This window comes from Diabrotica virgifera, chromosome 3, assembly GCF_917563875.1.
Source record: "Diabrotica virgifera virgifera chromosome 3, PGI_DIABVI_V3a".
Lineage (NCBI taxonomy): Eukaryota > Metazoa > Arthropoda > Insecta > Coleoptera > Chrysomelidae > Diabrotica > Diabrotica virgifera.
The window spans coordinates 214,859,260-214,876,093 of NC_065445.1; the positions used below are offsets into that span (position 1 = coordinate 214,859,260).

Here is a 16,834-nt window from a genome sequence, read left to right on the forward strand (position 1 = left end):
ATCTACGAAAAAAGGTCGCCAACAATTGGTCGAGCGAAAAAATGTCGCGCACATTTGAGCGCGTATCAAAAGGTCGCCGGCGAAAAAACAGCGCCGACGAAATAAGGTCGCGTGCAATTGATCGCGCGAAAAAAGATCGCGTCAGAAAATATGTTTTCATTTGCATACTTTAACTTTCCTTCACACTTAATCCAGGCTTAGGTCAGATTTAGATGATGCAATAGAACTAAAGGATTGCTGTTAAATAATGACCCAAACAGTTAAATATTTTCTTATTAGTCATTTTAACCTATTGGTAAAAAATATTTCGTCAACCCAATATTGACTTCTAAATGACTTTAGTTTTATTTTCCACTTTAAATAATAGGAAAATAATTGGAAGTAAATAATCCTATTTGAAATTGATCATGTAAAATGTTCGACCAATTTAATGGTCGAATTAAGGTAATTTTAACTGTAAATGTTGTAGGGAAAGTACCTAGAGGTATTATTTCACGACTTGGCAGTGTCGCAAAATTTACCCTTGGTTATTTAAGAGTAAGTTTTAATATAAGCTTAATATATTTTACAGGGTATATACTACATATAGATAGGGTAGGTTAAGGGCTACCATCTTTATTAAAATAAAATTTCCCAAATAAAATAATGATATTGTGGTTAAAAATTATATAACAGGCACAATTTCATTAATACATTGTCACTGGTGAGTACTTATTGAAGATATCATAGTTAAAGAATACATTTATATTAATAACAGATTTGCATACTTTAACTTTCCTTCACACTTTATCCAGGCTTAGGACTGGCAGTTAGTAACTCGCGTGTTTAAAAGTTTTTTTAATTTTAATTTTTTTATTTTTTTCTAATTTTTATTTTTTTTATTTTTTTTTATTTTTTTTTATTTTTATTTTTTGTGTTTTTTTAATTTTTATTTTTTTTTGTTTTTTTTTTAAATTTTTTTTTAATTGTTTTTTAGTTTTTTATACTTGCAGTTGAAAATTTTGGGCAATTCCTCTTAAATATTCTAGATTTGGCCGGTTCCCGTATTGCAAACAAATCGTTTTTATTCGCCGCGCTGTATCTTTATAAATTTTTTTTTGAGGTTGTTGGTTTCCAGCTATGTATTGCTCCACTTTTAATCGATTTAAACTCTCTTCTTTCTTTAGCCCCGTAATAAACTTCCATAGATTTGGGTGTGCTGCATTTAATATCGAGGAGAAGCTGTTGTGCCAACCTTCGACAGCATTATTAGTACGCGGTAGATCTTCCTCTATAAATTCGAAGCAATTCCAAAGATTCCTTGGAAACATTGGCGGTCTTCTTTGTTGTCGTGGATCCAATCTGCCTATCCATACATCCTCAAAGTAGTTTATTAAAGGTGTTAGTAAATTTTCATTTTGAGTGTAAAACTCGCTGTCCAGTAGCTCTCCGAATGTTGCAACAACATCTACTTCAGGTACGAAGGCTAGGGCTGCCAATTGTCGCAGATGTAGAGCAAAATTCGCGTCTTCTTGTTGCTTTCTGCACAGACGATGGCCTCTAAATGCACATTTGAGACCACCAGAAGGGGGGTGGATATGTAAATTCAGTCTAGAACTCGCTGGTTTTTTCCCCTTCGAATAAAGTGTATACTAATATAATATTATATGAAGCGGACTGAAGTGGACTGTTTTATTCTAATTGTGATCAAGTAAAATGAAACAAATGAAAATAGCTCAAAATACATTTAATGTTGAAACAAAGAATAAATTATAAACTCATACAAATATATTGACAATCACGACAAATAGATACAAATTATGAAAAGTTCAGAAAAACCACTGACCCAATTAATAGATACAATATTGCCATTGACCTTACCAAATCAGCTGTTAGAAATATCGTAAAGGAAATACAACAATAATTAATAGTATTCTAAACAGCTAAGACGTTAAATCTCCGGAGCGAATCTGATAGCGATAAACAGCCCCTTTTTTAAAGAAAGAATTTTATGGTCGTAAATTATTAGGGCAAAACAATATCGAATTTCGGTTAGGTCAATGATACCAGAGTATAATAATGAAAGGAAAATATTAACAAGCGTTTATTACGAGAAAGGCACCCTATTAAAATCAATAAAATCAATATATGGATATAATATATGTCAATAAAGTGTAATGCTAAATAAAACACATGCAATAATTATTATTATAATATGATACAACACAGAAAAATATAGAGATACGTTTAAAATGAATGTCTATACGATTAAAGACCCAATGTCTTTGCAAATTCGCGCACTTCGCGACGTTAAAAGTTATTTGGAGAAAAAGGGGTATCTGATGATACCGCAGCAACGTAAAATGTACTTTAAAACTTGTTTTGGTACCTTAAAAACTCCTCTCAGGGACGTACAATGCAGCAGGATTGCTGTAGTAATTGGCAAGGACATCACCTCCTAGCTCAGGAACGATGATGTCTGGATCCCGTCATGGGACGCAGGGTAGCCCTTGCTACCAAAGGAAGAACACCTTCTTCGCTCAACGAACTGTGCACTACTGACTTAGTCCCGTCTAACTGGGATTAAATAAACACATTTTTAGGGGGGTCTCTTCTTCGATATTGGTTTATTACCAATTTTTCATTATTTTCGTTCCGCGACGTAGTTAACCATAATTAGACCGATGTGATGTCGACACGTTCCCAATAGTAATAAACCGAGTTATAATTAAAAGTTCGTATATTTATAGTTCATAACAGTTCATCCATTAGACCCGACCCTTTTTTACGACATCTAAGAGCAACCAACGTTTTCAAGAAAGTATTTTAACTATACGGGGAGAGCCATAATTTAAAAGAAAATTGCGGAACTGCAACATTCTCCCCGCGTTGGCAGACTTGCCAAGAAACCATAACTGCGTATTACGCGACACACGGCACAAAATCGGAACCTGTAAACACTTACAAGTTTATGAACCGAACGACATACTTACATGATTACAAAAGATGCATATTTACAAAGGTACAAGAAGAACAATAGACATACAAAAGATAATAGCTTACATTATTAGGATACATAAGTAATTACCAAACATACATAATTACTATTACACACTTATCTGATACGAAGTGCCTTCTCGTATTGTTATAAGATACTATTATTGACATATACGCAATCAACATATTATTGTGAATTTAAACAGACAGGCACAAGCGCAACAAGAGAACCTATTATGTGCCCACATAAAAGTTACAAACTATCAAGGATTGCACAGGTAAATACAACACTGTAATTAACAATACCACAGATTTCTACATAAATAAGTTTCCTCAATAATAAGAAGTGCCTTTTCGTATTATCCTAGGATAAAATACATTAATTCGACGCCACCGTCGAGATGTGGCGATTCAAGCGAGTATCATGTACGGCCAAGTTAACCAACGAGACTGTACTATGAAGAACGAGGAAGAAAGAGAAGTGATGCACGTGATTAGAAGGCTACGTTAAAATGTCTCGGAATAAACGAGAGACGAGATAAAATATATAAGTTCTACAACTAACATTCCATTATAAAATATTCCGAAAGCGGAGAATTGACAGAAGATGAATATCCTGGTTAACAAATCTAAGAGAATGACTCCACGTGATGACAACTAATTAACTTATAGCATCAGAATAATTATTAATCACTACAACATTCGAAACAAATAAGCGTCAAAGGCAGAAGAAGATCAATCTGTAAAGTATAGCATTGTCCCTAGTTATCCCTAATCTACTGGACAGACATAAGCATGACGAAAATGAAGAAACTATTTTCTTCTATGAATTTTATCTAGAAATGAGAAGATTGATAATCTAAATTGGCAATAAACAAATTAAATCTCAGGTTGGGACTGGCACCCTGTGGGTAAAAATAAGCAAACAATTTTAAATAGCTAGAAGCTTACTAAGAATATATTATAACATTATGATAAATCCGAACTAGGATGAATAAGAGATTAGATAACATACGACATTTTACTATTCAATTAACAAAACTTAAAACGACAATTCTTAAAGGATAAACTAGTACGAATAAGAGAATAGATACCATACTACATTATACTATTCAAGTAACAAAGCTTAAAAAATAAGGCAATTCTGAAATAAACAAGGAACGGTACAGCTCCTAAGAATTCTTTGCAGTATATAGAATTCGCACAGCTTGAAAAGAAAATACTTTGGCTCTCCAAAGTTAAAAGTCATTATTTTAACATAACGCGGCGGTAACATACAAACAAATAAAGCTTTATGCACAATGTATATCCCATAATCTACAGCAATAAAAAGAAATCTAGTACAAGTGACGCAATGATATATGGGACGTTCCAAATCATAAAATGCACCATAACTAAGTCCGAAATAATGTCTTAAATTAGACGTACCTTGGGATTCTACATGACCCAACGATACGTGGTTATCGAAGATCAGTGAAACAACTAGACTGTTCGAAGAAAGAAGAATAGACTTCTTTGCAAAAGGAAGATAAAAATTTCTCAACGTACCGCTAACTTTAATGCGGTCAATACTTTCCTCTGGAAGTAAATTAAAAGGAACCAACTCCTTATCTGAACTAGTTATACCGGATGACAACGATTCTATCATCCGAAGCAATGAAAAACTTTTTACGTCTCGAACGATAAGCAATTCCGCTTGCTTTTTATCAATATTTCTGGTGAAATGGAAAACAAATGCCTTTACTCGGCGCAAAAGAGAAATGAAAGAGTACAATTTAAAACTGTGTACCCTGAATGTTAGATCTAGAGAAGGGTGTAAAACCACTCTAGGGAATTTTGACCCAATTACGGTCGTAAAATCTAAGTCGATAGGTTTCGAAGAATCTGTTCCCCGAAACGACAAGACTTTTGGCTCACAACGCCAAGTTTTCGTTGAAGCAACAATACCGGGGCTAGCTCCCCGCGAAGCTGTATCAGCTGCGTCGTCATCAGACGCTCCACCTTGCAAAGAAAAGTCTTTCGACAAGGCTTGAATATTAGAATGGACCTGAGGCCCAGTAAAAGGTAAATCATTAAAGGATAGTCTCGTAGATAAACTCGCGCTTGTCTCGATAACACGAGTGTCGGAGGAGTCACTATCTGGTACCACTGCAACAAGTGGAAGAGAAAATGCATTACTGCTAAGGTCATTAGGTAACACCTTAGGGACAGTATCTATCTGACCTAAAGTCGAGGATTGCTGACCTGACGAACTAGGCATACTCACACGAGATGTTTGAGATGTAGATGTCTCGACAGAAGGTTGATGCTGAGAAGAGGATGAGTTTTTTGATATGTTAATTTGAGAAAATTTCAATCCATCAACTAGATGGCCTAGATCAGAAATGAGAGAGAGGGGTCTTTCCCCCACATGTAACCTAGGAGAACTATCTTGAGATGTACTACCTACGTTATAGTATGCATATGTTGAGATGGGCTCCCATATTATGAGCCCCATTGCCTTACAGCATAAATCATCTATAATAGTACGATCCTCGCTATCTGAAGAAGGATTTTCCGACATTAAGTTTTCGATTGCATCCTGTGCACATTCATATTTATCATACTCAATCTGTAAATATTTACGACGAACTTTTAATAGGTAATAGTCAGCTAATGAGACATTTTTTATAGTCCAATGACAATGCCGAATGATTGCATTCTTTGCGAACTTTCTCTTGAATATGAGAGTGTCCATAGTTTAGATCCAAAATGGAGCAGAAACAGGTAAATTAATAAACAATATGAAATGAATTTCGAAGAAGAAACAGTATTTTAGTTCCCTGGATTTTATCTACTACAGAAAAAAACCAAGGAGATGTTTGTAAGAAACGAAACAGGTCTCTTCTACAATAAGAAATGATAAACAATAACAAAACCAAGAACTGTCTCTACAGACCGGGTATCCTATAAAATAAAAGAAATACCCTAACAGAAAATGATTACGATATGATATTAATATTCCTACAATCAGGAAAGATTAATAAAAGAAAATAATTGTAATATCTGAAATTAATTTTAGCACTCGTAAAACAACTAGCGAACATAAAAATAAGAAATGTCGCTACAGACTGGGTATCTTTTATGACAAAAGAAATACTCCAATGCAAATGGTTATACAAACCGCAGAAAAAGATCTCTAGCACAAAAAACCTTGAATAAAGAAAATGTAACGATGTCTTTCGGCAGACTAGGTATGTTTTAAGGTAAAATAAATACCCGAATAGATAGTTAAGATAACCGCAATAAGATGAAAATCGGTAAAAGGTCTTTGTTATAAGAGCACAATAAAAAATAATATAAAAAAAATAGTATTTCACCAGAATAGATATCTTTTAGTATAAAGGAAATACAGCACTGTAAAATGGTTGTAATAAGGTCTCTATCATAAGAAACCATCCAAGAAATCAGATTTCGACAAGAACATGAAGATGCAATAGTCTTTCGGCAGACTAGGTATCTTTTAATATAAAAGAATTACCGCAATAAATGGTTATAACAACCGTCAAAAAAGAAGGTATAAAAAGGTGTAAGAGCACTTTGATCAAAGCAAAGTAGATATGTCTTTCGGCAGACGGTATCTTTTCAGAGAAAAGAAATACCTAAATAAACTATGGTTATGATATGCGCAAAAAGGGTCTCTACCATAAGAGCACCTTAATCAAAAGGAAGTAGATATGTCTTTCGGCAGACTAGGTATCTTTTCAGCCCTCCCCGGGGCTGTATTTCTACCTCGACGACGGTGGGAGGGCCGAGTAACCGGTCGTGGTCCCTAAAACTGTGAGGGGAGCACGACCGATGAAACCAAGAACAGTCCCAGCGTCCAGCGACTGTGCACCGGGTGAGCGCCGGACACCGCCGCTGGACGCTAAAAGGCGTCGCAACTGAGGTGAGCAGTTGCGACGCCTTCGCCTTCAGCTATTGTATTTCACCTTCCAACTTCCCTACGACTACTGTAATCCCTAAAGTTATTCTCGCCCACTCCAGCATTGTTGCCGGAGGTCGAGGGGGAGCCCCACGCACCATGCTGGGGCTCTACGTCGAACTCCGATCACAAATCTTTATTCGAGAACTTTCTCGACATACCCACTGCGAGTAGTCGCCATGTCTTACCCCACCAAAGTACCTTTCCTACCACATATCCATTCCAAATCCCGCGTGACAGGGGAGGCAGCAGTTACGCGGAAATTCCAGGTAGCCTGTGAATACAGACTGCCACTGCGTCCGGAGGCAACCGTGATAAAAAGCCTAGAGGAGTAAACCTCAATAAAATAATCCCCACTATCACGGTGGAAGGCATCGTGCCAAAGATATGAGAGATGCGAGGGTTAGAGCATCGCAAACGATCCCTTCGGGATACCTGGCGACCTCCCGAAGTAATGCAGTCTTAGCGCGGTAAGGGCGCACTGCCGCGCCGGACATGTAACACGTCCCGACTCGTGGGACTTATATGGATACTACAAAAACAAAAAAAGAAATAGGAAAACAGGAAGATGACTACAGGCAAGTGAAAAAGGACGATGAATTAACCAAGAAACATGAGAATAGGGAAGAACAGCCGCAAGACGGCAGATCAGAAGAAGAGGAACAAAGAAGATTCGAAGAAGAAATGTTGGAGTGGCATAATAGGCAGCCAAAGATGAACAGGTCATGTACCCCAAAACACTCGACACTGGTAGGGGATGATATGGTAAAGGAAATCAACAAAGAAGAAGAGAAAGAAGAAGAAGATAAAGGGGAGAATGATTCTTCAGTGCAAATAGAAGAAGAGGAAGAAACAGAAGCCAAAAGGGAAAAAGAAGAGCAAAGGAATGTACAGTGGCAAGACACAGAAGAGAGCGTCTTGTCGGCTCTTCTGTTCGATGAGGCGGATAAAGAAGAAATAAAACAAAATAAAAAAAGGAAAGGGGATAGCCTCGAAATAAATGAAAAATTCAAGAAAGAGAAGCGAGAAGAAAGCCTAACATATTCCGAGGAAACCGAAAATGAGAGGATCCAAAGAAAGCTAAAGGAGGTACTAGAAATCCTAAATGCTAATGGATCCATAGAAGGAGAAAAAAAGGCGAAAGCGAGAAAGTTAATAGGGGAAATAACAACCATACAAAACAAGACTAGCCAAACCCAAAATCAAACGACACAAAGGGAGGAAGAAGACACGAAATGCGAACAATGTAAAATCAAAATAAAACAGGAAAGACAAAAAAAAGAAACGGAAAAAATATTAAGAGTCCTAAACGAAGGGGGGAACATTAATCATTTTAGTCAAATATACAAAAAGAAATGGGAAGAAAAAGTATACGAAAAAACAAAATGGGAACAGGGGGGCCTACAAGACACGATAGAGAAGAAGGAATGTTTGATAGTAACGAATAACGATATAAAAGAGGGAGGGGTAGAAAGCGCCATACGCACAATCAGGGAAGATGTTTATGAAATTATTGAAGGTTGTAAAGAGGGAAGCATTGAATATATAGAAAATGTGAAAAAAAGTTCCATGGCCACCGGAAAAAGGCTGTGGTACACGTACGTAGCAAAAACTAGGAAGCAAGGTATGTATGAAATGGCCGAGAGGGCCATGAAGAAAATCAAAGAGAGGGAAGAACCGCCGGAAACAATTCGTGTAATCATAAATAATGAAATAAATAAAGAAAACGTGCGGAAAGCCTTAGAATTCGTGGGTCGGGGAGAAAATATAACGTGGGAAATCGTGATTAGAGGGAAAGAAATGGATAAAGGGGCTAGACAAGAACATGAAGAGGCCCTTCTAATCAAAACTGGTGGGAAGAAATATACCGACGTCTTGAAGGAAATGAACCAAAAGATCGATATAGGAAAAATTGGAATTAAAGTAGACAGGATGAAGAAGACAGACGGGGGGGATATCCTCGTAAAATTAAAGGGGAAGGGAGCTGCTGAAAAGCTAAGAAAGGAAATGGATACTAGGATGTCCGGCATGAATATGGCAATTAGGAGAAAGGAGCATAATTTCACGATTACTAAACTGCACCCAGGGGTCACAGAAGAAATTTTGCACGATGCCATTAAGGTCTATACGGGAATACCCAAAGAAGAGGTAAGTATAAAAATGCTAAGAACAAATGGACAAGGGGAGCAGGTTGCCACCATAGCCGTGCGCCCTACAAAAGCGGAGGAGCTACGCAAATATAATGCGATAGTGATAGGCTGGGTGTCATGCCCTATAATGGAAAGATACACCCCCACAAGGTGTTACAAGTGTCTTCACTATGGACACAACACCTACGAATGTAAGGGGGAGAGCAGGGTAGCGTGCTGCTACAACTGCTTTAAAACGGGACATACTGCGGTACAGTGTAGCAGTGCGTCATACTGTCTAACCTGTAAAGAAGAGGGACACAGGATGGACCGTATGCAATGCCCAGCCTATAGGGCGTGGGTGTACGGCAGGGGAAGAAATGGGGAACTCCAGAAGGGTGAGTAATAAAAATAAAAATAGAAAGAACAGTGAAAAGGTGAGAGGTTGCTTTCTGGAGAACGGGAGTGGGCCCCTATACGGTCCACCAGTGAAACAGGAAGCCACCTCTCACAGAGTTTCGCGAAGAATAGACTCTATTGAAAATCAAACACCCCATTATTTTATCTATACAAATTTTGTTTATATATTTCATTTATTTAGTTTATTTATTTCATTTTATTTATTCTCTTTACCTATTTATATAATTTATTTATTAAATAATTTTATTTATACAAATTTTAACTATTTTACCAACTTATTTATTTTATTTATATATATTTATTTATTTTTTGTAGTTTGTAGGAATTTTAATTCAGTAGAAAGACGCGAATCCGTTGCAGAAACGACCTCAGGGAACTGAACCAAAGTGGACCTCAAGGATCAACCTGGTATACGGATTTTGCAGGTAAACGTGGGCAGGGCGCGTCGAGCGCACGACCTTGTCCTCGCAAAAGCCTGCAAGCTAGACATAGACCTGCTCATCGTCCCCGAACCAAACATAAAGATTACGTCGGGCGGTGGTTGGGTTCAAGACAATGGAAAGAACGTGGCGGTGTTCATTAGAAATAGGGATGTGGGAGTGCAGAGCATTGTCAGGGGGGGGAATCATATCCTCATCGGGTTGAAGGGTTTCAGCCTCCTGGCATGCTACATATCTCCGAACATCCCTATGATGAGATACGAAGCCATCGTTGATGAAATAATGAGCACCGCCATAAGCGAAAAAGAAATATTGATCGCCGGGGACATTAATGCGAAGTCCAGATTATGGGGTTCCCCCATAAACGACAAAAAGGGGGAACTATGGAATGAATGGATAGCCCAGGCTGGCCTCCAAGTATTAAACAACGACAAACCTACATTCGTAAGGGGGGCCAGCCAATCACATATTGACGTCACGTTCGCAAGCGAAGGGCTATCCAGAAAGGTGCACGGATGGGACGTCCTCGACGATCAATTATTTACCTACCACCGTTACATACAATATGAGATAAAGGTTAAAGGGGGATTAAAACGGACGATAGGTCACACAGAATCATACTTCAATAAAAGCAAGTACCTATCGGAGGTCAGAAAAATAAACGAAGAAGAGATTTCTGACCTTGACCAACTGAGAAGAGCTTTACAAAATGCAGCAAAGTTGGCCACCGTTAAGAAGAAAAATGATAAAAAATCCCCCTACTGGTGGACGGATGAGATAGAAGGTTTACGGGAGAGATGCCTCAGAGCTCGAAGGATTTACACGAGAAGCCAGGGCAACCTCGAGCTCAAAGAAATATATAAAGACTTAAAGAAAACATTAAATAATAAAATAAAACGAGAGAAAAAGGAAAAGTGGCAGACCCTGATAAAAGCACTGGACGAGGATATATGGGGCGACGCATACAGGATTACAATGAAAACCTTGAAGATAATGGCCCCATATAGACTCGACGAAGACCAGCGGATGAAATCAGCTGAGCTCCTCTTCCCCACTAAGGAACCACAGAATTTTATTAAGGTATTTCCTACCATGGTCGAGGAGTTCACGGAAGAGGAAATAAAAACCGCTGGTCAGGAAATGAAGACAGGGAAAGCTCCCGGCCCTGACGGGCTGCCACCAGAGGCAATAAAGATTATAGCAACAGAGAAACCAGGTTTGATCAGAAAAATATGTAATGAGTTACTGCAGAAACAAGAGTTTCCCAGGGACTTAAAGGAAGCGAACTTGGTTCTACTCCTAAAGCCTGGGAAACCCCCTGATTCACCAACTTCTTATCGGCCAATATGCCTCCTGGACTGTCTTGGTAAATTCTATGAAGGACTTGTCAAGAGGAGGCTGGAGGGCATGTTGGAAGATAAGACAGTTTTATCTAGTCAACAATATGGGTTTAGAAAAGGTAGATCGACAGTCGATGCCGCTACCTGGATAAGGGATGCGGCTAAGACAAGCAAGAAAAGATGGGTGGTCCTTGTTCTGTTGGACATAAAAAACGCTTTTAATTCAGCAAACTGGGGCCTCATAGTGAACCGAATAGGCGAATGTGGTGCTCCGGAATATTTGTCCAACATAATTAAGGACTATCTATCTGAGAGATCCGTATGCATATCGAAGAAGAAAAAGAAACAAATGACCGCGGGAGTACCCCAGGGGTCAGTCCTGGGACCCTTACTTTGGAATATATTATATAACGGGGTACTAGAAATTCACAAGAGAACAGGAGTTAGAGCGATAGCATACGCGGACGATCTAGCCTTACTGGTGGAAGATGATATGAGTCGGGGTATAACGGAAAAAGTAAATAAAGCTATAGAGAAGACCGCGGCGTGGATAGAGAAAAACGATTTAAAGTTAGCAGTAGAAAAGACAGAAATAATAATCTTGAGGGGACCAAGAAAAAGAGATGATACAGTTTTCAGATATCAAGGTTCCGAAATAAGACCCCAACGGACAGTAAGGTATTTAGGCATAACTTTGGATGAGAGATTGACATTTGGACAACATGTGATAGAAGCATGTCGAAAGGCGGAGGAGAGGACCTCAACGCTGAATAAACTAATGCCAAATATAGGGGGGCCCGGATCCCAGAAGAGGCTAATGATGTTACAATCAATATTATCCATAATATTATACGGGGCCCCAGTGTGGCATGAGGTCCTCCGGATGAAAAAGTATAAAGACATGCTTCTGAGGGCTCAAAGGAAACCCCTGATCAGAGTGTGCAGCGCGTACAGGACTGTATCAACCATTGCTTTACAGGTAGTGGCTGGTTCTCTGCCGGTGCACATCCTGGCCAGGGAGAGAGTCCAAATGTACCGAAGGGGCAACGGGGCGATAGGTTCAGGACCACTGGAGAAAGCTAGAAGTTTAGAGACGTGGCAGAGGGAATGGGCAGCCGAAGTCGGAAGGGCCGCCTGGACGAGATCCCTGATCCCGGATGTAGTGAGGTGGTACGGATGTCGGCATCGGCGCGTCAACTACTACTTTACACAGTTTCTGACGGGGCATGGATCGTTTCGACAATATACCCACCGTATTGGGAAAACTAGGGACGATCTATGTCCCGAGTGTGGTGTGGTGGATGACGCGCGGCATGTCGTGTTCGTATGCCCTGCCTATCGCGCGGGGCGTACCGAACTGCAGCTGGGCCTGGGATCTCCACTAGGCGAGCCTCATGAGCTGATCGATAGAGCTATCGACAGCAAACGAGACTTTGAGCTGATCATTGCCTTCGTCACAAAGACAATAAAGCACAAAGAAGAGAAAGAGAGGCGGCTGCAAGCGGGATGACCGCTTTATATTTATTTTCTTAAAATGTGTTTGTGTTGTGATCGGGCAACCAGCGGGGGGCGGACCCTTTACATCCAAACCACGCTGACTGCCCATTTTTATTTTTATTTTTTTATTTACTTATTTTACTTTTTCATATTTTTAGTTATTTATTTTATCGTATTTTATTTATTTACCTCTTTAATTTTATTTACATAAGTTAATATTTCTTTCCAACAATTTTTATTTTTGGTTTTTCCTGTCTATGTGTTCTATCTTTTCTTTCTTCACTGTCCTTTATTTTTTCTTTCCTTTTTCGTTATGTCTTTTCTCTTTCTTTTCTCTTCTCTCATTTTATCTCTGCTCTTTTCTTCTCTTTTTTCACTCTCGTTTAGTCCTTTGTGTTATGTCTTGTATCGTTTTACCATCGACTGTCCCATTTTAATTTCCGAACTGGAAATGAGAGAAAGTATGAAGGAGCGGACGAGAAAGAGTGCATAGATGAAAGTATGAACGACTGGAGTTGCTCGTAACTGCCAACTGACATCTTCTGGCTGTTTTTATCCGGGATTGGGGGCCTCCTTGTCGCCCTACCTGCGCACGGGTTGCGCCAGACGGTCGCTACGCTGACTGGCCTGGTGCGGGGCGTGGGCGGGGGGTCGACCCGGGGGCCAACTGATTCATGGAATGCACGCTAGGAGTGCCGGAGGGGAGATATGAGTAAGGTCGACGGGTCAGATATGCTCGCTAAGAGCGGTCCCAGACCCGTCGGCTGGAGAAAAGAGGGGGTGGGTTTAGTCGGTAGGCGGCCCGTGATACAGATAGGACGGACCGAATCCGACACACCTGGGACACCTTCCCAGACGGTCTTGAGAAGATTCCCACCTCCCAAAAAAAAAAAAAAAAAAAAAAAAAAAAAAAAAAAAAAAAAAAAAAAAAAAAAAAAAAAAAAAAGGTATCTTTTCAGACCAAAAGAAAAACATTTGCATCAAATCAAATTGCAAAAAAGGTCTCTACCATAAGAGCACCTTAATCAAAACAAAGTAGATTATGTCTTTCAGCAGACTACGTATTTTTAAGAGAAAAGAAATACTCGAATAAATTATGGTTTTTATAACCGCAAAAAGGTGTCTACCATAAGAACACCTTAACCAAAACAAAGTATGTAGATATGTCTTTCAGCAGACTAGGTGTCTTTACAGAGAAAAGAAATATCTGAATAAAATATGGTTATGATAATCGCAAAAAGCTCTAACCTAAGCAAAGTGCTCTACTATAAGAGCACCTTGTTCAAAGCAAAGTAGATATATATTATGTCTTTCAGCAGACTAGGTATCTTTACAGAGAAAAGAAATACCTAAATAAACTATGGTTTTTATAACCAGCACCTTGAACAAAGCACAGTAGATATGTCTTTCGGCAGACTAGGTATCTTTTCGGAGAAAAGAAATACCCGAATAAACTAAGGTTATGATAACCGCAAAAAAGGTCTCTACCATAAGAGCACCTTGATCAAAGCACAGTAGATATGTCTTTCGGCAGACTAGGTATCTTTTCAGAGAAAAGAAATACCTGAATACACTATGGTTGTGATAACCGCAAAAAAGGTCTCTACCATAAGAGCACCTTTATCGTAGCAAAGTAGATATGTCTTTCGGCAGACTACATAGGTATCTTTTCAGAGAAAAGAAATACCTGAAATGGTTACCACAACTGAATAGGTTCCTGCAATCATAAAACCTTAAGCAACGACATGTAAAATGGTTAAAACAACCGTCTAGGGGCTCCAAGCAGCAGGAGACCGCAAACTAAACTGGCTAACATTAACCGAAAAAAGAAACAACATGTAAACTAGTTAAAATAACCGACTAGGGGCTCCAAGCAGAAGAAGACCGCAAACTAGACATGGTTAAAATTAACAAAATAAAGCAATGGTTACAATAACCGACTAGGGGCTTCAAGCTGAAGAAGACCGCAAACTAGACACGGTTAAAGTTAACCGAAAACAAGTATCTACACGAAAACAAGCTAAATAAACAAAAAGTATAGTGAAAGAAGAAGAAGATCCGGCTCGAAGGACCATTTGTTGCTTTCTGCACAGACGATGGCCTCTAAATGCACATTTGAGACCACCAGAAGGGGGGTGGATATGTAAATTCAGTCTAGAACTCGCTGGTTTTTTCCCCTTCGAATAAAGTGTATACTAATATAATATTATATGAAGCGGACTGAAGTGGACTGTTTTATTCTAATTGTGATCAAGTAAAATGAAACAAATGAAAATAGCTCAAAATACATTTAATGTTGAAACAAAGAATAAATTATAAACTCATACAAATATATTGACAATCACGACAAATAGATACAAATTATGAAAAGTTCAGAAAAACCACTGACCCAATTAATAGATACAATATTGCCATTGACCTTACCAAATCAGCTGTTAGAAATATCGTAAAGGAAATACAACAATAATTAATAGTATTCTAAACAGCTAAGACGTTAAATCTCCGGAGCGAATCTGATACCGATAAACAGCCCCTTTTTTAAAGAAAGAATTTTATGGTCGTAAATTATTAGGGCAAAACAATATCGAATTTCGGTTAGGTCAATGATACCAGAGTATAATAATGAAAGGAAAATATTAACAAGCGTTTATTACGAGAAAGGCACCCTATTAAAATCAATAAAATCAATATATGGATATAATATATGTCAATAAAGTGTAATGCTAAATAAAACACATGCAATAATTATTATTATAATATGATACAACACAGAAAAATATAGAGATACGTTTAAAATGAATGTCTATACGATTAAAGACCCAATGTCTTTGCAAATTCGCGCACTTCGCGACGTTAAAAGTTATTTGGAGAAAAAGGGGTATCTGATGATACCGCAGCAACGTAAAATGTACTTTAAAACATGTTTTGGTACCTTAAAAACTCCTCTCAGGGACGTACAATGCAGCAGGATTGCTGTAGTAATTGGCAAGGACATCACCTCCTAGCTCAGGAACGATGATGTCTGGATCCCGTCATGGGACGCAGGGTAGCCCTTGCTACCAAAGGAAGAACACCTTCTTCGCTCAACGAACTGTGCACTACTGACTTAGTCCCGTCTAACTGGGATTAAATAAACACATTTTTAGGGGGGTCTCTTCTTCGATATTGGTTTATTACCAATTTTTCATTATTTTCGTTCCGCGACGTAGTTAACCATAATTAGACCGATGTGATGTCGACACGTTCCCAATAGTAATAAACCGAGTTATAATTAAAAGTTCGTATATTTATAGTTCATAACAGTTCATCCATTAGACCCGACCCTTTTTTACGACATCTAAGAGCAACCAACGTTTTCAAGAAAGTATTTTAACTATACGGGGAGAGCCATAAGTTAAAAGAAAATTGCGGAACTGCAACACTGTATAAACTTGTTGCAGTCCTGTACCTTGCATGTTTCTCCACAAACATTGTGTGAAATGAAAGAAACATCCACGGATTCTGACTTCAGGAAACTCTTGTTGTAAAGCATTAATTGCTGCTTTTTCATAATCCACCATTATTGTTGTAGGACGTAAACCTGGTCGTAACGTTTTTAATTCATGGAAGAGTCGAGTGTATGTTGCCTGAGTTTTATTAGGAAGTAGAGCAAAAACAGTTGGAATAACGTTGCTATACTGTACGCCATGTATTGTATACAGCTGACCAAACAATAGAGGAGTACATGTGAATGTTCCCTCGGCATACCAGTGTTCACAGCTCGCCATCAAAGTTAAATTTCTTTCAGTGGAAAATATTAAAATTCTCTGTTCGTTTGGACCACTGTCAAATAAAAGAAACGGTTCGCCGTTATTGTTTCTGGTGTATTCTTCCGGAATAATAAGCTCTGTTAAGCTTCTTGGATTTGCCGGAATAGCTTCCACTCTTTGGCGTGTGTTCTCAATAGTTCGCTTTAGGGATGAAATAGAAGGTAGCTGCCCAGTTGCACCCACAGACACTTCTTGTGAAACGGTAGCTATGATTCCTTGTGTTGTTAGTTCAACTTGTTGAGCCAGTTCTTTCATTCTG

The 16,834-nt window shown here is 38.7% G+C and overlaps 1 long non-coding RNA gene across 1 annotated transcript; it reads right to left on the reverse strand.

Moving 5' to 3' along the window:
- Window positions 1–2,164: 2,164 nt before the first annotated feature.
- LOC126882363 (uncharacterized) lies at window positions 2,165–16,478 on the reverse strand. The gene is made up of 2 exons (XR_007697296.1): window positions 15,708–16,478; window positions 2,165–2,379 (listed from the first exon to the last, which is right to left on the reverse strand). It is a non-coding gene; the product is annotated as an uncharacterized LOC126882363 (long non-coding RNA).
- Window positions 16,479–16,834: the final 356 nt, after the last annotated feature.